General features: G+C 38.7%; 2 long non-coding RNA genes across 2 annotated transcripts; both read left to right on the forward strand.

Moving 5' to 3' along the window:
- The first annotated feature begins 7,257 nt into the window (after positions 1-7,257).
- LOC141373225 (uncharacterized) lies at positions 7,258-9,539 on the forward strand. Its single transcript, XR_012378930.1, has 2 exons — positions 7,258-7,587; positions 7,724-9,539. It is a non-coding gene; the product is annotated as an uncharacterized lncRNA (long non-coding RNA).
- Positions 9,540-19,446: 9,907 nt separating this feature from the next.
- On the forward strand, positions 19,447-19,897 carry LOC112822623 (uncharacterized). Its single transcript, XR_012378929.1, has 2 exons — positions 19,447-19,593; positions 19,809-19,897. It is a non-coding gene; the product is annotated as an uncharacterized lncRNA (long non-coding RNA).
- The last annotated feature ends 3,834 nt before the right edge of the window (positions 19,898-23,731 follow it).

Here is a 23,731-nt window from a genome sequence, read left to right on the forward strand (position 1 = left end):
CTCCCCAGAGGTCAGCAATGTCTCTGTTTCCTTTTATTTTTTTTTAAGATTTTATTTATTTATTTGAGAGAGAGAGAGAGAGAGAGAGATCATGAGTGGAGGGAGGGGCAACAGGAGAGGGAGAAGCAGACTCCCCTCCTGAGCAGGGAGCCCAATGTAGGGCTTAATCCCAGGACCCTGGAATCATGACCTGAGCCAAAGGCAGACACTTAACCGACTGAGCCACCCAGGTGCCCCTCGGTTTCCTTTTTCTGCTTCTCAGTATATTTTTTGTGTATACAGCCAAATAGATACAAATAGTACGGGAATTAGAGTCTTGTGAGGCAGTAGACAAGTCCCTTAATTTCTTAGAGCCAGGGTCACCTTTTAACCACTAGTCAAAAATTTCCTCACAAATTGTTTCAAAAGTATGTAGCAGAGAGCAGACAGATTAAAATGTAAACTCCTTAAATAACATCAGTTTCTTCCTCAGAAAGCTATACTATTTCTTTTTCTCATAATGATAGACACCCAGGTTTGCTGTGGTAGTCACCCAACACAAACCTTCTTCTAGAAGTACCTCCTAGCCCTCTCCAATCTCCAGCCAACAACCTCTCCCCTTCTTCCTTTCTTTCCTGCTTTCCTTATTTTTCTTCCCTCCCCTCATCCCCATCTCTCTATTTTACACACAGAATATCTTAAAGTTGGTTTCTGAAACCATTTAGAAAATACTCTAGGGGATGTTGCCATTCCTTTTGACTGCTCAACATCAGGACCCATTTTCTTTTAACAACAATAATTTTTGAGTCATTAGTAAGTGTCAGGATCTGCTCTAAATAGCATTTTATTATCTCGGCAATCATTTACAAAACTCTAAGAAAGCAATATTATTATTACTCATCATCCACACTTTATAGTCAAGAGAATACAGATATAAATGATATAAACGGCTACTGAATGGTTAGATCTAAACTTGACCTCCCTGGCCTGATGGCAAAGCTGGTTCTCTTCTTGTACCCTACCGCCTCCTGCCATAGAAACAGAAATATCAGATACTCATTGTTATGAGATGAATTGTCTCCCCACCCAAATATGTATGTTCCTAACCCCCAGTACCTCAAAATGTGACTGTAATGTGTGTAGGGTTATTAAAGAGGTAATTAAGTTAAAATGGGATTGTTAGGTTGGGCCCTCCTCCAGTATGACTGGTGTCCTTATGAGAAGAGATTAGGATTGGACCACAGGCACAGAGGGGCAGTGAAGACATGGCGGAAAGGTGGGCATCCCTGCTTTATAATTGTTTCTGAATCGCCCATTTTACCTTTCCAGAGTCCCGTCTATCAGCAATATGATGTTGCTACCACAAGATGACAGTGTCTCTCCTCAGACTCAATAGGTTTGAAATTGTGGGTATTGAAAGCAAAGGATTGGGTTTGCTTCTGATTGGCCAGGTGAGACTCTGGCGTCCAGAGAGAACAGATAAATATACCCCAGAGAGAGCCAACTCTTTCAGTTGAGTATCCTGGCTGCATTTCAGGCCCCAGAGCGGAGTCTTCTGTGATCCCAAAAAGGAAGAAGAATGGAGAAACTCCTGGAAATGTCTTTGCTGATACTATGGCTTCAACTGGCCAGTGAGTTGGGGCTCTTGGTAATAGAAACAGTGTGACCAAATTTATGAGAACAGCGCGACCTAAGTTCAGAGCCCACGAGACTGAGTTTGGGCAAACTTTTTAAGTTGAAAATGTACCAGAAAATTATGGAAAGGAAATGTAAATACTAAAGAGTGAAAATAACAATGACTGACTCTTGGTGTCTGGGCTTCTGTTTTTGCTCAGGGGTGAAGAGCTAGCAGGAACAGTATCATTGGGTCCTGAGCATCCAGGAGGGTGAAAATGCCACTATGAACTGCAGTTATAAAACTTCTATAAGCAACTTATTGTGGTATCGACAGGACTCAGGTCGAGGCTTTGTCTGGCTGGTTTTAATCCATTCAAATGAAAGAGAGGAACACAGTGGAAGGCTACAAGTCACACTGAACAGCTCCATCAAAAGCAGTTCTTTGTCCATCATGGCCTCCCAGACTACGGACACTGCTGCTTACATCTGTGCCATGGAACACAGTATTCACCAGGCACCTGCAGCCTCTGCACAAACTGCCCGAGTTGCTGCTTTGAAGCCCCACAGTGGGTAGCATTCGTGGTTATGTCTTCCCACGAAGGAAGAGTCTACAAAAAGCAGGCAAGATGAAAGATGGACCCTCTCAAATTCACGGTTTCTTTGGAAGCAAAGAACTTGTACCAGGGCAAAGGGCATGAAGTCTAGAACAAGAAGCTGCAATGTTGGGTTCGGATCTGCCAGTCCTGGCTCTCTGGCTTTGGGCAGAGCATCATTGTAGCAGCCTCCCATTTCCTCCCTGGAAATGAAGGGTTTGGATTGATGAGCCCAAAAGACCCTTCAAGCTCTAATTTAATCAGGGAAGAAGTTAAGCACTGGACACTCCTGGAGGATAAAGAAGGAGTTCTCAGTATTAGAAGGTCTCATATGTGCAAGCCCCTGGTAATCCAGATGGCTCCTTGAGATGCATGAGATGATTTTTACCTCCCTCCAATTCCTGTCTAGGAAAAAGAATTAGAAAGGATCTTAGAACTCTTTCAGCCAAATTTATCATTTTAAAGCTGAGGAGTGGAAACACTGTGCACCAATAGAGACAAAACTCCAAATCTCATTCTGCATTTACTAGTCATGTGATTTCCAAGCCTCAATCTTTCCATAAATCAAATGAGAACTTATGAGATGAAGTCATAATTTCTCCCTATCCAGCTGAGAGAGGCATGCTCTCCACTGTCAGACCCTGAAATTTGATTTTTAAAAAGTGGGTACTTCTATTATCAAATACATAGCAGTTGAATACAGTTTTCAAGTATAATTAACATACAGTGTTATATTAGTTTCAGGTGTACGATATAGTGATTCAACAATTCTATACCGTATTTCACCCATCTCCCCACCTACCTCCCCTCTGGTGACCATCAGTTTGTTCTCTATAGTTAAGTCTGGTTTTTTGTGTGGTGTTTTGTTTTGTTTTGTTTTGTTTTTTGCTTATCTATTTTTTCTGTGTTCACTTGTTTTGTCTTAACATAAGATGTAATGAAATCATATTGTATTTGTCTTTCTTTGATTTATTTCGCTTAGCGTTATACCCTCTAGATCCATCCATGTTGTTGCAAATAGCAAGATTTTATTCTTTTTTGTGGCTGAGTAATATTCTATTATATCTATATGTGTCTGACAGCTTCTTTATCCATTCATCATCAATGGACACTTGGGTTGCTTCTATACCTTGGCTACTGTATATAATGTTGCTATAAACATGGAGGTGCACATATCTTTTCAAATTAGTGTTTCCCTTTTCTTTGGGTAAATATCCAGTAATAGAATTACTGGATCATATGGTTTGAATGTAGTTTTCTTAATTAAGTTTTGATAATACTGAAAATGTGTTTGTGGAGAAAATTGGGCATTTGTATTTATGTACATGTTTGGTGAAAAAGGTGGGGGAAGATAGAGGAAACGTTATACAGGGCAGTGGTTCCCAAATGCCAGACTTCAACCATCAATGTCACCTAGAGCACCTCTGAAGATCTGGATTATTAGGCTCTATCCCAGCTTACTCACTCAATCTCTGATGGAAACAATGAATTTGTGTTCTTAATGAACATCATCTGTATCATTTAGAGATTGGTTCAGCCTCATATTACATAAGACTCAAATGATAATATATTTTTTTAAAGATTTTATTTATTTACCTGGCAGAGAGAGAGAGACAGCGAGAGAGGGAACACAAGCAGGGGCAGTGGGAGAGGGAGAAGCAGGCTTCCCGCCGAGCAGGGAGCCCGATGCGGGGCTCGATCCCAGGACCCTGGGATCACGACCTGAGCCGAAGGCAGTCAAATGATAATATTTTTAACAGGGTGAAATTTATTTTCCTCTCATATAAAGAAGCTCTATCATATGCAGGGCTGGTATGCTAGCTTCATCATTTTAGGAAGGATTGAGGATCTTTCTAGCTCACTGTCTCTCATCCTTAAGGTGTCACTGTTGGTTTTATACTTTAAAGAAACTGCTAGAGATCTGTCCACTTTATACACCCTCTAGGCAGAAAGAAAGAGAAAGTCAGAGGGCAAATAGGCACATGATGGCCGAGTCGATCTTTTCCAGAAACAACACCCAGTGGCTTCTATTTCCACTTCATTTACCTGAGTGTTATTTAATGTCTCCACCTCTCTCCCATCTGCAAGGAAGGTTGAGATATCAGGGCTATTTTTTATCTTAACATGTTGTCACGCACATTAAAATTGGGATTCTGTTAGTCAGGAAAAGGAGACAATGGGCATCATAGAGGGAACGAGCAGTTTCTGCCACAACCTCACACCAGGGTGTATTAGGACTCGTGTGCTTTTTACTTATTCATAATTATTTATTTTTGAAATACCAAATCCAATCTATCTCCCAGTTCTGTTGAATTTGCCTCCTAAAAGTCTTCCAGAAGACATCATAACCCCCACAATCCAGTTCAACTCCACAATCCTAATTAAAAATCCACCTTAATCCCTTGGTTCCCCACTCTTAGTACATTTAACATCTGACCTCATGACTCCTCAATATGGTCCTCTATAGTCTCTTGTCAGAGTGAAAATTTGATAGAGTCAGTCACCTAGATCCCCATTTGCTCTTAGAATAGAGAAAAACTTCTTAATGACCTACAAAATCTTGCATAATTTAGGATCTTGCTACGTTGCCAGTCTCATTCCACAATAGGCTCTAATGTCTCTCCCTTCTTCCCACTCTCTGTCTGCCTGTCTCTGTCTTCACAAATACTGGTGTTATTTAAGTTCCTTAAAAGCACTTTGTTCCTCCTATATGACCCTTTTGTAGCAAGTGTAGGTGATTTTCTCACTTTTTTCCTTTCTTAAAATTATTTTCCCTCCCTTCAAAAGAGTAAAAATTACCAAATGCCTGGTCTTTCTTGTTCTAAGCATAACTGAAGACAGCTCAGTGTGTACTCTTAGAGTCATAGACCCCTGCCTCTTCAAATTTGCAGTTTTTCCTTTATTTCTTTGATTATTTGATTAAAAGCTATTTCCACTACTACTCTGTGGCAGGGACCACATCTGTGTTTTTACTCCTGAATCCTCAGCACCAAAATATCTTAGGCCTTAAGATCATCAAATCTCTTTCTTCCCCCTTTCTATCATTTACTTATTTAATATCCTTCCTTTATTTTAAGCACCTTCAAAAGTAATATTGATAATATCGCAGTGACAGGACACAAAGGAACACGTGGCTGAGTCTCTCAGACTGTAATATGTGGGACTTTGGAGGTTTATGGGGAAATTCCTGGAGCTTAGCAGGGATTGGCAAACTACAACCCACAGATCAAAGCTGGCTACCACCTGTCTTTGTCAATGAAGATTTACTGGAAAAACAGCCATGTCCATTTATTTGTGCATTGACTATGGCTGTTTGTCCTGTAACAGCAGAGTTGGGTAGTTGCTCAGAGAGATGACTTCAAAACCTAACGTATTTACTCTTTACCCTTTACAGAAAAAAATTTTGCCAACCCCTGGGAGGTAGGAATTACGTGAGAATTTTTAGATTTGGAATTTTCTGTTTGATGACAACAAAACAACACAATAACAGCATTTTCTAATAATCTGTATGGCCAACTTAGAATACTCCCCTTGGTTTTGATACTTTTGTGTTCTTGTCACTTTTACTAAAGACAAATGGAATAACGGCATTCTACAAATAAAGGCATCACAGTTGTTTAAATGGAGAAAATGACTTAGAAAATTTTGGTTACGATACGGCACATGGTACTACACACAGGTCAAACTCCCAAGAACCTATGTTGCCATGGTTACCACAATGTTTCCATTGGAAGAGGGCGAGTCACTCACATTCATTTTTTGGTTGTATCAACATGCAATTCAATAGATGTAAGAGTAGCAGTAAATGCATAATATGTATTTTTTTCCAGTGCTGATTTTTGGGTACTTTATTACATTTATTTATTTTACTTTTGTAAAGTGGCAAGTTAAATGGATATTTTTGAATAGGAAAAGTCAATGTAATCAGAACAACTAATCATAATAATTCAGACAATAGTACTTGAAGCTCCAGATCATTTCAGTCCAGTGAGTTATTGAACTACACACATCTTCAGTATTCTTCTAATGATACTACACCAACCCTTTAGTTTCAGCAAAAGATCATCCTTCACATTATTTGAATTTGAATTGGATTTTGATTGATTTTATATTTTCTTTGCATTTTTTGTTTGGCGTGATAATTGTGTAAGACTTACCGAACTTCATTTTGGTGTATAATATGGCATCATAATATTTTTAAAAAATAGTATAAAAGTGGTTCCTTATATGAAGATCTGTACCTTACTCAATTTTGAGAAACACTGAACGCACCTGTTATTGAGGTCTGTGATCTGACTCTGGAAGAAGCTGGTCACACCAGAGGCCTGAGATATATGCTCTCATAGAGACTATGCTTCATAATAAGATAATTGTACCTACCAGACATAGCCACTCATTCATTTATTCACTCATTCTTCAGATATCTTTTGAGCATCTCCTCATGGCCTATATATTTTGAGAAACTGACCATTGAGACTAATAATATTCAGTTCCCGATCTCAGGAGCACCAAGTCTAGTTTGAAAAACAGAACACAAGTGATTCTACTATGAGGTAGTAATGACAGTGTAGATATGTATACAGAGTGGGAAAAGAGAAGGGTGTCCTTGAAGACCTGGGGGTGTCCTTTCACAAGGAGATGCTGTATAAATTGGTTCTTAAAGAATGAATAGAAATTACTTAGGCAAAGGCAGGGGAGAGAAGGGAGGACATTGTCAGCAGAGGGGCTCATCCCTTGGTTCGAAGGGGAACCGTGGAGGAATATGGCAAGAAAAGGTCTCAGATCATGCCTTTTTTACACTCTCAGTATACCCTAAGTATACCACGAAAGCCTCAAACTAGCTTAATACCCAGCATGAACAGACACTAGATACCGGGATTAGGGGGATTTAGGGAGCCACAGGGCCCTGCATCTTAAAGAGGGTGACAGACGATTACCCACTATCTCAGCCTCAGGCACCACCTTGAAGTCTGCAAAAAGTTTTGGTGCTTCCTTCCTGGAGCCCTGCCCCTCACCCCAGATACCTATTTCCCTTCTATGTCTACAACTTAAGCTCCGTGCCAGGGTAAATACCAGTTCAGTTGGAAAGCGGCCTGCAGGGTCAGACGGGGAACCACAAGAAGGCGCTGCTCCCTTCAGTTGGTGGTTTGACACAAATTCATCTACTATTTCTGAGCACATGTCTCCTTTTTTAGAGCCTGTGAGATGCTCTTGCAGGGCAGTTTGTCTTGCTAAACACATGAACCCAGATTTTCTAAAAGATTCTACCAAAGGATCAAGAAACTAGAGGAACGGCCCTCTCAGCTTTGAGTGTATCCCCAGATGAAACCTTCCTCTGCTTCTCCACAAGCCATGCTGTTTGCTTCCTACTCAGGACTTGTAATCCTGCTGATACTGAGTAAGTAACATTTATTCAAAATTCCCAAGATGTTCTCTTCCTTGGTTTTAGGATGATTTTTTACCCTTATTAAACTGGAAACTATCCTTCTTATATTATCACTATAACAAAGTCTTTACTTTTCTTTTTCTCCTAGGAGGGACCACTGGAGACACAGTGACCCAGACAGAAGGTTCTGTTACCCTCCGTGAGGGGACACCGCTGACCCTGAACTGCACCTACCAGAGCAGCTACTCAGTTTTTGTTTTCTGGTATGTCCAGTACCAAAACAAAGGGCCTGAGCTCCTCCTGAAGAGCTCATCAGAAAACCAGAGGGTAGAGCATCGCGGTTTTCAGGCCGATCTTAAGAGTGACAAGTCCTTCCACCTGGAGAAACGCTCAGTGCAAATGTCAGACTCGGCCATGTACTACTGCGTGCTGGGAGGCACAGTGAGAACAACAGGAGGGGGAGCTGAGCGCAAACCCAGAGCGGCACAGGAGGCACCTGGAAGTGGGCAGCCTGGAGGGCAGAATGATGACTTATCTCTCTCCAGTCAGTGTCCTGGGCTGGGCATAACTAGAGGGAAGGAAAAAATTCCAGCTCGGATGGCTCCTCACTCAGGAACCCTGGTGCTACTTTAAGCTAGGAATGGAAAGAGGCAATCTAAGTAAAAACTTAGATTATAGATATGTCTATAAATAGAATCCTATAGTACATGGCTTTTTGTGTCTGGCTTCTTCACATAGCATCATCTTCTCAAGGTATATCCATAGATCAGCACTTACTTACTTCTATGGCTGCACAATAATCCATTGTATGGACAGCCCATACTTTCTTTATCCGTTCATCCATTGATGGGCATTTTGGTTGTTTCCACTTTTTGACTATTATGAATAATGCTGCTGTGAGCATTCATGTACGGAGCTCTGCTCTTTTAAACCCTAATATGTAGTAAGTTAGAGGTTTCTCGGTATTTTTGTTTTTTGATTTTGCTTTTTTGGTACTAACATTTCTTTTGGACATAAAATGAATAAATATATGAGAAAATGCTCCTTACAAATAATGATTTATACCAAAGTAACATATTATTATTCTAAGTTATATCTACAGTCATTCAAGAAAATTTCTGAGCACCTACTCATATGTGCCAGTCATTTTAATAAGTAGTGGGAATACAGTTCAGGTAACAGAGTTTCCTGCCTTAGAATTTTTAACACAGTGCATTAAAATACCATATAAGTCTTAAAATAATGCTTTTTTCACAAATCATTTTATTCACACACTGATTTCTATTTGTTCCCAAATATTTATGGTGCATACAGTTTTATGGGCATTGGACTAAGCACTTTAAATTCCTCCCCACCCCTCTCTAGATACTACCAAATTCTCATTTTACAGATTACAAAATTGAGGTTTAGAGATATTAAGTGACTTACATAACCAGGTTACATAACCAGCTGGGAGCAGAAGTTGGGCCAGGCCCAAATTCGATGAGTGACCAATATTCTTAACAGCTAATTGGTTGAGCCTTCTAGAAACCTGTCTTCTTTTTTCCCCAGAATGTAATTGTAATCTTAGATTTCATAATTGTTGATGTTTTCATTTGGTGGAGAAGAACCCAATGCAATAGTAAAAGCTGCAGTTTACTCAATTGGTAATCACAAGAGTCTATATACATATCTGCTTATTGAAGCCAAAAATACAGTCACCATCTTTTATGTTCTTGAACCATAAGGTTGCTCATACACTCTCTGATTGAATAGCCTGGCTATTCTAGGAGTCATCACTGAGCCCCAGTAGCTGTTATCAGGAGACATACAGGTATTTGCCATGGAAGTGGGGGGTGTATTTTCCAAATACAAACAAAAATACTGGATATGGCAAATATGTCTATTCATTGAAACTGCAGGACACAATACTTTTGGTGTTGCTATAGCATATATCTCATTAAAACAAATTCATTTTCAAATAATTAGTAAATGCAGGTATAATGTCAATATCATGTGAAAGTTTTATTGATTCTCATAGATTTTTCCAAGCACATCAATAATTGTTTCAAATAAAAAACTATCAGGGACAAGTTTCTCACTATAAAAAAACAATCTTCAAATCTAGTGTTAGCTGAGTTTGTTTTAGTGGCTTCAAGAATTTCCAGGGTTTTCAAGGTAAAGCTACCTGATGAAGCTGAGAATGAGGATAAAAAGACCATGGGGCTGAGAGATGATGGACTCTGAAAAACAGAGGGTTCTAGAGGGGAGGAGGGTAGGGGGATGGGTTAGCCTGGTGATGGGTATTGAGGAGGGCACGTTCTGCATGGAGCACTGGGTGTTATGAACAAACAATGAATCATGGAACACTGCATCAAAAACTAATGATGTAATGTATGGTGATTAACATAACAATAAAAAAAGACCATGGGGCTATTTCCACCTCTCATGTTAACAATACTGATTTATGAAGAATAATAACATTAAAAATTTTGATGAACCACCTCTTACAAGAGACACACATGTTCTCATGGACCTCTATCTAGAGAGGCAAAACACAAGCCCCAACTTTTAAGGCTACAAAGAGTTTACTGATTATAATGCAAGGGGCAAATGCCAAATAGGTATTGAACTCTGCTGGTATTTTTTATAGTATTTCTACTGTTTTTTATAATGCCGTGGCTACAAAGTTATATATTTTTAGGATTTTCCCCCTCTCCCATTTTCCACCGTAATTAATGTGTGTAGTTTGGAAGAAGAAGGGGTATTTTCAGAAATATGTGTACTGAGTTATACCAGAAATTCCTAAGCTTAGGCACTGAGTAGAATTTTCTGGACAGTAGCTCCTGTGTCTACTCAGAGGTAGGTAGGGCCGCTTTATTTTCCCTAACTAAATAATTTAAGGTATATTTCCTCATATTTGCTGACAGTCCAAAGAAGAAATGCTCTGAGACGTGAGCAATAATCATGCCAGCCTTCAAACTGTATTGGTTTAAGCCTTGAGCGCTACCACAATAAACATCTGGCAAAGTAACACATGTCAAGATAAAAGTTAACAAAGGAAACGGCATTTTCCCCTGAGGAAATATTCAACTAACAGATAAGTTGCGAGGTACTAAATCTTTATAGGTTATGGTGGTTTTTTTCCCCTCTTATTTTAAGAGTATGTAAATACTTTTTCAATACACCTGAAATTTGACTGATGGATGAATTTTTCCAGAGATGAGGTCATAATGGCAAAGAGGATACTCTCATCCTGTATCCAGTTAAAATGCAGGCTGTCTTGGGAGTGGGGTAAGCTTTCTAACCTGCCCCAAGAAACTAGGACAAAGTATCATCCACTCTTAGAGCACGAGACAGCTTCTCCTCCTCTGCTCATCAACAGAAATATGGATGCTATTTTGGTCACCGACCTGTATCTCTACTAAAATTGCTCTCATTGCACCAGACATCCTCTCTGCCTCTCTGTAGCTGACAACCTGTCTATACCTCCTGTGACCAAATTTTCTGGAAGGAAAATGGGGAGCACAGAAGGTGAGAAAAGATCTGTTTTGCTGCTGGGAGGTATGGCTTGGCACTGAATCACTGCCATTTCATAATTTCTAAGCATGATTCTTAAAACGCAGAGTGGTCCTGGAGAATGGATAGTCACCATTCTTACCTTACAAAGACTAGGTCTCCTACCAGACACGATAGGTGTAATCTATGTCAAGATGTAATGTAATGTCAAGATTGTATTGGTTTCCAATCACGGGACACCTGGGTGGCTCAGTTGGTTAAGCATCTGCCTTCAGCTCAAGTCGAGATCCCAGGGACCTGGGATGGAGCCCCACATCGGGGTCCCTGCTTGGCGGGGAGCCTGCTTCTCCCTCTCCCTCTGCTGCTCCCCCTGCTTGTGCTTTCTCTCTCTCTCTCTGTCAAATAAATAAATAAAATATTTTTTAAAAATAAACTTTCCAATCACTTAAACCTTCTTGATACTTGCCACTTGATACCTTGTCTTGTGGTCCTGAAAATTCATATCTAAAACAACACTACGAACAGAGTGGGCAAAGTGAAGAAGACAGACAACACCAAGTGTCTACAAGAGCATGGGGCAATGGGAATTCTCAGATGCCACTGGAGGCAACATGAACTGGTGCAACCTTGCAAACCATTTGACAATACCTACTAAAGCTGAACATATACATACACTGTGACCCAGCAATTATACTTATAGATATATACCCAACAAAAAACGTGACCCCTGTTCATCCAGGAATGATGTACAAGAATAAGAACACATATAGCATCAATAATTGTAATACCTTTAAGCTAGAAAACAACCCAAATGTCTATCAGCAATTTCAAGGATAAGTAAATTCTGAGAACAGACTATACAGCAAGAGAATGAATAAACTTGCAATATGCTCAATATGGAATGAATCCCACAAATATGACTGAGTGAAAAATGTCAGACACAAAAGAAGCTCAAAAATCGGTCAGACTAATCTATAAAATTATAAGTCAGGAGAGTAGAGCTAATGGTTATCTTTATAGGGAGATAGTGACTCAGAGATTGAACAAGGGAGGTTTCTGGGATGTTGATAACATCCGTTTCAGTCTAGGTGCTAGTAATATGGGTGAGTTCACTCTATGAGAATTCACCAAACTCTACACTTAAGTTTTGTTTATGTATGTATATCACACTTTAATAAAGTTTTTAAAAGTATACATTATTTACTCCATTAACTGAGTTCTGAGAACACAATTCATAGGCAATCTATTTTCATATCCCTGTTGCCCCTCACACTGTGCCCTCATTTAACAGATGCTTAATAAACCTTTGCTCAGTAAGACTTAGCTACTTCGGATACATATTTGCAAAAATTCTCTGCTCCCAGTCCTAGAAATATAACATGCCAGGTGGACTTGAACTTCCCCCTTACTGTTTGCTTCTCTCTAGAACTGCCCAAGTTGAGACCCTCAGCATCTCACATCTGGTTTTCTGTAATGGCCTTTGAACTAGCTTCCTTCCTAGCAAGGTCTCCTCCCTGGATCCTACTCTTTATCTCACAGAATAATTAATCTTTTTAAAAAAAATACAGCATCGAGGGGCGCCTGGGTGGCTCAGTCTGTTAAACATCTGCCTTCAGCTCAGGTCATAGTCCCAGGGTCCTGGGATTGAGCCCGGGGGGGTCTCCCTGCTCAGTGCGGAGTCTGCTGCTCCCCCTGCTTGTGTGCTCGCGTGTGCTCGCTCTCTCTGTCAAATAAATAAATAAAATCTTTTTTAAAAATTAAAAACTAAAAAACACAGCATCAATCACATCAGTCCACTGTTTAACAACCTTCAGTGACCCTCCTTTGCTTGCATTAGTTAAGGTTAAAACTTTTGATGTGGCTCTCAATGGCTTCTACAGTTTTGTCAGAAACTTTCTGCTTCAGCAGATTAGGTCTGACTCAAGAATGAAATTGGGGAACACTCACTGTACTCCTTAAATAGCCCTACAGCCTGTTGCTCCTATAATCACCTTTACCTGAGCGCTTGCCATTATGACTCCTCCCAATCCCAGAGACTTTCTCAGACCATTCCTGCCTCATGAAGAAATTCCTGGTCACTCCAGCCTACAGTGACTTCTCCTTCCCTGTGAAAAGCCCGCCACTAATTATTGCCTCTGATAAATTACCTAATATTTTTAAAATATTGCAATTGCACACTTCACTTTACAATGCACTTTCATAAGCATCATCTCATTTACTCCTCATAATAACGTTGTGAGCAAACCAAGGAACAGAGTTAATCTCATTTTACAATTTAAAAACCCTAAGGTTCAGAGAGGTGAGGTGACTTAAACCAGTGTAGTCAGCCAAGGGTACAGCCCAGGCTCATCCAAGCTCTCTATACCAAATAACCCAGTTGTGAGTTTATATGTTATCATCCCAGAAATATTATACATTTTTTGAAATGTGCTTATACTTTTGTATCCTTCAAGCACTGGACAAGGTATTTAGGGGACTCTGCAAAGCTAAGTTCTTCAATCTCCATATTGTCCCCACTCAGCTCAAGGATTGATAAAAACATACTACTTCGTCTCTATGAGACTTCTGTAGCAAAATCTAAAGAAACACATCACTTCATCTTCAAAATACTTAGCTTTAGGGAGTAGGGAGAAGGGAAGAGCCCTTGTAAGGCCAGGCAATCTTAATTTTACCTCTGTAACCTAGGCTGTAAATTGAAAAAAACCAAAAGGTTCAAAGGAAGCCAGTAGAAGTAGTGGCAATGGGCTTCAAGAACCTCAATTTAATCACAATAAAATAAATTTCAAATTGATTACATTCCAGAGATCATTTCTCAAATAATTCCACTTTCAGTCAAAATGGAAAACTTTTTGATTTTGAAACTTGGTTATATAAAATTTAATTTTATTTATGCCAAGGCTAGACAATACCAAATCTTTCTGGAAGCAAGTCAGAGAACTAATGTGATGAAATGAGAAGGGAGAAGGATCTAGGCATATGTTTAGACACCCAGCCCTGAAGGTAAATATTGCCTTCTTCCCTAACATTCTGGACTCCTTCACACTGGGTATTAGACACCTGAACAGTGAAGGTTAAACATCTTGATAAACAGGCCTAAGAAAGGAAGAGGGAGATGGAAAAGCAAAAATAAATCTCAACACTAGAAATAAGATATTCAAACAAGTTTTATTCACCCAGTGAAAAATGCATCAGCTATCTATTTCCTGTCTGATCCCTCATTCCACCTGCCTGGGCCTGGGCTACAGGGAGTACAAGCAGGAAATAGAATTTGCTCTACTTATCTGATCCTCACCAACTGAAAGCAATTTGAGATAGGAATCATATCTTGTTTTGGTTTATATGCTTTTTATGGAGTTTTGCACATCATAGATAACTGTAAATTTCCAGAATGAATGCTTGAGCTTAGGGATTCCTGAACAAGCAGAATGGTTTGAGAAGCTAGGTGACATGCTTAGCTAAAGAACCTTGCCAGCATAACTCTACTCAAGACTCTAATTTTAGGAAGAGTTAAAACAAAGTTAATTTTAATTGGTGACAAAATCTATTCAAAATGAATATTTATCGTCTGAAGAGGAAGAATCATTATTGTGTTCACTGATTTGGTCATCGTAATTGTTATATCAAAAACACTATCCCTCAGAGCTTATGTAAGAAAATATCACAGCTGTCTGTCAGCAATAACAAAATCCCCATGCCTTAAAATTACGTAAGCAGGGAACACTGTTTTGACTTCTTACTATACTACAATCATACTCTGCATAAAGCAAACCCAATCTAGAGAAATAGAGAAATAACAAACTATGGAAATGACCCTTTTAAATCTGCTGGGTTTGTTTCACTAGCACAAATAATTACAAAGGAAACTAGACAAACAAACCAACAGACACTGAGCCCTTAATTGACATTCGTGAATTCTCTAATAAAACAGCATAGCAGGAGGCAGCTCAATACCATATACATGCCTCTGGAATGAAGAGAACCTGACTAAGAACATTAAACATCTAAACCTGGCTTTCTAAAAGAAAATACTGGGATGTCTGGGTGGCTCAGTTGGTTAAGCATCTGACCCAAAAAGATGACGCAGGTGTTAGAATGATCAGACATGTACTTTAAAATAATTTTGGTAGGGGTGCCTGGGTGGCTCAGTTGGTTAAGTGGTTCAACTCAATTTCTGCTCAGGTCATGATCCCAGGGTCCTGGGATTAAGCCCTGCATTGGGCTCCCTGATGGATAGGCAGCCTGCTTCTCCATCTCTACCACTTGTGCTCTCTCATGTGCTCTCTCTCTCTCAAATAAATAAATAAAATCTAAAAAAAAAAAGATTCTCTCTCTCCCTCTGTCCCTCCCCCACTCGTGCTCGTTCTCTCTCAAAAAGCAAATAAGTAAAATAAAATAAAATAATTATGATAAAAATGCCAAAGTATTTAATAGAAAATGTAAACTATACACATGCAAAGATGTAGAAGTTTAGGAGAGATTAGAAATATGTATAAAAAAAGGAAGTAATTAAAATGAGCTAAAGAGAAACTTGGTGATAATAGACTAAAAGATCAGTGAACCTGAAGACAGTTCAATAGAATTATCTCAACTGGAATAAAAGAGGTAAAATGGTAATAATAAATAAGTAGAACAAACTTTTGAGATCTGAGGGACATAACAAATGGTTTAATATGTGTATAATAAAAAATACCACAAGGAAGGGGAAGAATGGAGTAAAAAAATGTATTTAAAGAGATAATGACTGAGAACTTTCACATGTGAAGAACTTTCACATGTTATTAATGGACAGATTAAAGGTCAGAGAATTCCAAGTGTAATAAATACAAAGGAGGTCCCATCTAGGTATATCACAGCCAAAGTTCTGGAAAAAAATATTAAATAAAGATCAGGTCTTAAAAAGCAGTCAAAGGAGAAAGACAGACACATTACACTCATGCAGGAACAAAGATACAAATAATAACTAACTGACTACCAAAACCAGTAGAAATAAGAAGACAATAAAACATTTTCAAAGTGGTAAAAGAATCAAAATATGATCATCTAAGATTCTCTCACTTGCAAAAATATCCTTTAAAAATAAAGGCAAAATAAATATATTTTCAGAGAGATAAAATCAAAGATTATTTATCTCCAGCTGACCTGCAGTCCAGGAGATGTTAAAGTTCTTCATGTTATAGGGAAATAATATCACATGGAAGCGCAGATTCACAAAAAGAAACAAAGAATATAGAAAGGGTAGATACCTAAGTAAATTTTTTAAAGTTTTGTGGGTAATTTTAATAACTTCACTTACTTTAAAAAGCTACTATTTCTGGGGTGCTTTAGTAACTCAGTGGTTAAACATTTGACTCTTGATTTTGGTTCAGGTCATGATCTCAGGGTTGTAAGATCAAGCCCCATGTGGGGCTCCACGCTGGGCATGTAACCTGCTTAAGATTCTCTCTTTCCCTTTCCTTCCACCTCTCCCTACCCCCAGCTCTCTCGCTCTCTCTCTCTCTCTCAAAAAAAAAAAAAGAGAGCTGTTTCTTTAAAGCAACATAAAAACAATGTGTTGTGTTCTTATAGCATATTCAGATGCAGCAAGAACACATTTTCTTCATAAAGGGAAATAATATTATTTAAAAGCAGGCTAGGATAAATTAAGATGCTCATTTTAATCTCAAATGCTACTCCTAAAAATAGCACAAAACAGCAGAGAATATCTTTGAGACCTCAGAGCAGGCAGAGATTTCTTGGCATGGTACAAAATATACTAACCATAACAGAAAGTTTGAGAAGTAGGACATGAGCAAAATTTAAGATTTCTATTCATCAAACAACAATAGTAAGAAAATCAATAAGCCATCTAAAGTCTAGACAGAAGTATTCCAGAAAGAATTATTTGGAAAAGAATTATTTCCAGAATATATAAAGAACTCCCACAAATCAACAATAAAAAGATAACACAATAATAAAATACATAAATAGGATGACTAATAAGTACATAAAATATGTTCCATGTTATTAATCATTATGAAGATTCTAATTCAATTCACATGCAGATGCCATTTACTCCCACTAGAAGACCTAAAAACAAACCATGCGACAACTTCAAATACTGGCAAATACATGGAGCAACTGGACCTTCCTTGCACTGCTAGTAGAAGGGAAATTGGTACCATCACTTTGGGGAACAGCTATGGCCCAACAAGTCCAGAAATAGATATTTACTGAAGAGAAATGAAAACACAGACCAACAAATGACCCATACAAAAATGTTTATTGTGGGCTTATTCATATTTGCCACAAACTGGAAATGACACAAACGTCCATCAACAGAATAGGTAACAATTAATGGTATGTAAGGAATCTTACTCTACAATAGAAAAGAATGAACCACTGACTGATACACACAACAATAGAATGGATCTCTAAAATCTACAGTAACTGACAGAAGCCAGACCCTTCCTCCCAGACCAAATATGATTCTATTTATATGAAATTCAAGAACAGAAAAAACGACTTTGACTGGAGAGGGTCACAGGGGACTTCCTAGGGTGAAATAAATGTTCTTGATTTTGTTTGGGTGGTGATTACATGGGTATATAAAATACTCAGACTCATTGAAATGCACGTATAGGGACTGTGCATTGTTTTGTAAATAAGTTATACTTCAATAAGAAAGAACCAAAATAAATAAAATAACCCATACATGGAGAAATGTGCACCTGAATAATTACAGAGCTGGATGAATTGTCGCTTACTGGAAACACCCAGGTAACCAGCACCAATATGGAAAAACAGGGCATCACCCATGTGTCAGGCCACTCCTGTACCTGCCCCCTGTCTCTACCACCCTCGGTAACCACTATCCTGACATCGACTGCACAGAATAGTTTTCTCTGCTTTTGTATTCTTTGTAAACAGAATCATTTAGCATGTAGTCTTATAGCTGGCTTCTTTTATACAATCTTACCTTTGTGAGATTTATTCCTAAAATTATGTGTAGCTGTGGAGATATTTATTCTGAGAACTGTATTTTGTATAATCATCTCATTTGTATATATTTAGCCTCTCAGCATTTTAAGGTCCAGCTAGTCTTTGTTGCTTCCTAGTCTCAGGCGGTTGTCGGAAGGGTTGGGAGTATACTGTAATCACAGCAGACAGACCACAGCTGTTCTGTAGCAACTAAAAAATATAAATAAATTTCTGCAACACTTACAGAAAGCTGGACAAATTAATTTTCTCTGTACATATTTTATTTTACTGTGGCTCACTATTTTTTATAGAGGTATAATTTTTTTCTACAATGAAATGCATAGATCAGTCCAGTGTGTCTTGATAGTTATATATATCTAAGGAACAAAACAATTTATAAAACATTTCCTTCACCTCAGAAGTCCCCTTGTGCCTCCTTCCAGTCAAACCCCTCCTCCTAGAGACAACCATTTTCTGATAGTTGGACCATCCTGGACTCCTAAAAAATTCTATTTTCTCATAATATAACATGGATGTTAGATGTCACTAAATTGATACATTCACTTAGGGAAGAGAAAATAAATAGGTGATTAAAAGCTGCAGTTGACTGAATCACAGTCATAAATCAGCACACTGATGCCAAGCAAATCAGTCACCAACTTCCACGTTGTGAAAATACAAAGCTATTGAGCTACTGTTTCCAGTGAAATCCTCTGAGCTGCAGCAGAGAGCTGAAGAGATATTTGCAATTTTTGAATAGCTACATTTTTGATATAAGAAAATAAGAATTCATGGTCTGGTGCATCTGACCTTATTTCGACTGGAGGGTGCAATATTCGAAAGCAAGATTTTTCTAACACTTACTATTGACTGCTGTTAGACACGTGATGCTGGACAATTTTTGTCAATCAGGAAACTTACTGTTGTAGCATTAAACAGACAAGAAACTTTATCCAGTGGAAATTTCCTTAGAAACCAATGCCTTGGAGTATAGGAAGAAAAGTCATGACAATTGAGAGTGAATAGTTTTATCTTCTTGTCTAGAAGAAAAATCTGAGTATATTTTACTGCAGATTTTGGCTGGAGGCAAAAAAATAAAAGCATACACTATACAAAAAGATGGATGACTATTTGTCCTCAGAAGTCACCATAATCATAAGAAATTGTATTTGTTTTGAAACTTACCAGTCCATCGTAGATGCACTGGTTGAAGATGGCAAACGGTTAAATTAATACTAATGTCCTACAATTCCATTTAACTCATACACGTGTCCAGATATAATGGTTGTGAATTAAATTACAAAAAGACTAAATAAACAAGTTAGACTCTCCCACCATGTAAACAAGCCACAGCATGACACAAGCCCATGGATAACAAGCTGCATTTCCTGTTGTGGCACAGAAGCTTCTTATAGCTCAGTCACGGTGTGTGCGCCCTGTGAGGCACAGGGCAGGTGTTTAGACCTGAATCTGAGACAGAGCAAGCACATTCACTCAGAGGAAGCACTTCCAACATGCTGTTCCCTAGCCTGCTGAGAGTAGTCATAGCCTCCATCTGCCTTGGTAAGGCTAAGAAGGATGGCCATAGACACAGACTCAAGCTCCTCTGAGTCCTGAGTCCGGGAGTAAAGACAGGTGGGGTTATTACTGTCTGGTGGGGTTTAGGAGAGGGAATAATGGGCAGAGGAATCAGAACTCTCAGTCCTACATGAGTTCCTTAAAACCCTAGGGATACTACCAGAAGAATCAGCTTAATTATCTCTTTTTTCTTTTTGCAGGATCCGGCATGACACAGAAGGTAACTCAAGCCCAGCCTGCCATTTCTACGCTGGAGAATGAGGCTGTGACCTTGGATTGTGTATACGAAGTTAGTGGTTCTAGTTATTATTTATTCTGGTACAAACAACCACCAAGTGGGGAAATGATTTTCCTTATTCATCAGGAGTCATACAGGGAGCAGAATGCAACAGAGGGTCGGTATTCTCTGAACTTCCAGAAATCAGACCGTTCCATCAGCCTCACCATCACGGCATTACAACCTGTGGACTCAGCAGTGTACTTCTGTGCTCTGAGAGACACCACAGTGATGCAGCACCGGTGGCAGCCCCACAAAAACCTCAGATCTCCATAGGAGGCATCCCCCACCTCTGAACACCTGGGAGAGTGGCAGAGCGGAAGGAAGAAGCAGGAGCTGTGCCTGGGGTGGTGGGGGTTCTGAGGTGAATGCTTCACTCGAAGGAAAATGCGATTTCTCTGGCTCAGAGAACATATCGAACAGTGTCATTCAACAAAAGCATCTTTATCTTCAATTCTTTACCTTGCAGGAGATCATTTAGCAAAAGATTAAAAAAAAAAAAACTTGGTGGTGATGATTACATTAAAATGGAAGACCCAAAATCTAAATGGCTTCCCAGTTTCGACCCGTAGTGCCAAAGTGGTCATACGGTGCCCAAATCTGTCCTGGTGTTGTAAAAGGGACTCTAGGAAGCGTCATTTGAAGGATTTAGTGTTTTCCACAGCCTGAAGCTGAGTCTGCTGCTCTGTCTGTCATATGGATGCACTTTTGCTCTGCAGAGCGCCCCCCTCCTTATGTCCTCTTCTGGTCACTACATGCTCTTCCAGGGAAACCACAATCCCATAGATAGATTCGTTTTGTCCGGTTTTGAACTTTATATAAATAAAAGACTAAAGTTTGTATTTTTTCTATCCTATCTGGATTCTTCTCTTAATATTCTATTTCTGAGATTCAGCCATGTTGCGTACAGTTTAGTTTCTTTTCACTGCTGTGTTAGTACACTACCGGTTAGCCATCTCCTACTTAAATGGTTATTTGGATTTTTCTAGTCCTTGGCTATTATCAACAGTGTTGTATGAATATTTTTATAGTGTTCTTTGGTGAACATAATTACATACTGCTTTTGGCATATATGTTGGAATTTCTGGATTAAAGGGTCTAGATACATCTGGCTTTAATTCCTCCACTAGTTAAGGCATCAGAAAGAGTACGAACAACCTCTGTGTTGTAGATCAACAGAAATTTTCAGTACTCATCATAGCTGACCTCTCAGAAACTTTTGACACTGAGTTGTGACCACTTACTCTTGTGATCACTTACTCTTAAAACTTTCTCTCCCTTTTCTCTGATGAACCACTTTGACACCTGTGCACACTCTCATCTCCCTTCCAATCACTAGCTGTTGGAAGTCCTCAAGGGTTAGCCCTGGGCCACCTCCTCTCCTTATGTTATTCTCTCTCTATATATATGACATTTTATTCATGTCTCTATGACTCACATATGTATATCTCTGTACCAGGCCTCACCATCTACTTTCTCTTACTTTACACTCAGTTAAAAAAAGTATGTCACTGGGATGTCATGTATATACACAGGTAAAAATAACAGAATAGTCAGCACCCTGGACATAGACATAGTAAAGTGAGAGAAATTGTTGTTGCAACCTAGCGTGACCCTCTAAATCCTCCAAACTCCATGACACTCATTTCAGGCTTTCTGAGCAATCTCTCGATTCTCCCTTAATGTGGCTGGAGGAAGATTGGAAATAGCACACCACCACAGATTCACTCCTATTCTCTCCAACCCCTTAGGGAATTCTCAGTTTTCTCATATACCTCGTATGTCTGGATAATAGGCTAAGGAAAGTTTAACAGTTGGGTTTTGTATATGTTTTGCAAGCATCCGCAAGCCTGTGTTGTGGTCTCTCTAAGTGTGTTCTCACGTATTGAGAGCTTTCTCCAAAGACCAAGACAAAAAGAAACATTGTAATTAATATAGACATATGTCTATATCTATGTGTATATATATATATATATTTTTTTAAATTCCTGTTATACCCATAACTGTGAGCTCCATAGAGTAAGGAAACCTGTATGTATTACACATGACACAGTACTTGGCACATAGTGGTTGCATATTAAATATTTATCCGTTGAAGAATAAATTGACAACATCAACAGATACTGAGCTTCTATCATTTGGATGCCATTAGATAAGTGTGGATTAATTATTTCTTGTATTTGCCCATTTCTATGACCATGAGAACACTCCTTCTGTTTGCATGTGCCATAAATTCCCTTTCTGTTTCTACAGATTTTTCTCGTATGACACTATTTCCGGTTTGCAATTTAGATGGTCTCTACCTTGTTGGCATAGATGGAGGCATCTTCATCACCTGAGTGAGGATATAGAAAGGATACCTGGATGTCTCTCATATGTGTATGCTGATTCCTCTTGGTTTAGATGACATCCCTCTGATTTATTGCTTCTCTGGTTTGATCTCCAAAGGATTTGAGTCTCAAATATTTACCGTGGCTGGAGATATGCTTCCTGTAATACTATGGGTGGTGATGGCAGGGGGTGAGTGGTCCAGGCTGAAAGAAAATCACAGTTAACTCAGTTTTCTCTGTGTCCCCATACCTTTCAATTTCATCCTAATTTCGGGAACACAAATGAAATGACCTTTATACAATAGGTGTTCTCCATACACTAGATACTGCCCTTGTGTATAATTGGATTGGGTCAAATGATCTATTGCCAATTGTCTTTACCATCGCCATGGCGTGCTCTGCTTCACTGTATATTTTTTCTCTCAAGTCTAGTGACCTAGTTAATTTACTTAGCTTTTGGGTAGACATTCCTACCACTCGAAGTCCTAATCTAAGACTTAAGGAAAATGAGCCCGTTTTTCTAATTTCCTGATTCTGGTTCCAAGGGCTGAATTATTTCAATCAAGAATACTTTAAAGCTCCTGGATTCTTAGCCCTTAAGAAAACTTTTAAGAAGCTATGATCTTCAGTTGTAATATTGGTCTTTTTAAAATCCTCTCATGAGAGCAAAATCACCCTTGACCCTGGGATGGTAGGAAAAAGCATCACTATATCCTGGAGGAACTGAGCTATTTGGCCTTGGAAATGTGTCTGTAGAAAAAGATAGATAAAAACATGGAGTTTTAGCTAAAAGTAATAATAAAGAAGAGAGGTTTTTCATTCTTGGCACCATTTGTAGAGAATATTCTTTTCTTCCAGAAACATGTGTCCAATTACCAGGAAAGAACTTAAACACAGGAAGGAGAATCTCACTTTTAGTTCAGCTTAAAGTTTGGCTTTAAAGATGATAGATGGGCATTTTTCTCAGAGAATTTTAAAATTTAAAAGAATGCGAATGTTAGGAAATATTTCAGTTATCCTTTGTCGTAACATAGGTGTAACCACTTAGCAAATTTATACTAGAAAACATTTCAGAGGCTGATGAGTTTAGGAGGGGTTGGTTTGGGAATCATATTTTTAAATTTACCTTTTAGGTAGAGAAATCATGGTAAGTATAAAAGAAGAAATTTGCAGACTCACTCCTCTGTGAGAAGTCTTCAACTTACATTTTGGTTATGCTGCTTTGAGCTAGTTACATGATCAAAGTGAATAGGTAAAGCTTAAGACAAAGATAAGGACACATTCCTCTTTTTAAAAGAATCTTTAAAAAATTATACAAGTTAACTCAAAATGGATCATGGACTTAAATGCAAAATGTAAAATATGAAACTTTCAGAAGAAAACATAGGAGAAAATCTTTAAGACCTGGGGCTAGATTTGACAATAAAGTTCTTAGATTTGACACTAAAAGTATCATGCACACACACATGCGCACACATACTGGACTACATCAAAATTAAAACCTTTTCCTCTGCAA

The sequence above is a fragment of the Callorhinus ursinus genome, unplaced genomic scaffold (assembly GCF_003265705.2).
Source record: "Callorhinus ursinus isolate GAN/ISIS: 27379988/994484 unplaced genomic scaffold, GSC_fseal_2.0 scaffold8, whole genome shotgun sequence".
NCBI classification, from domain to species: domain Eukaryota; kingdom Metazoa; phylum Chordata; class Mammalia; order Carnivora; family Otariidae; genus Callorhinus; species Callorhinus ursinus.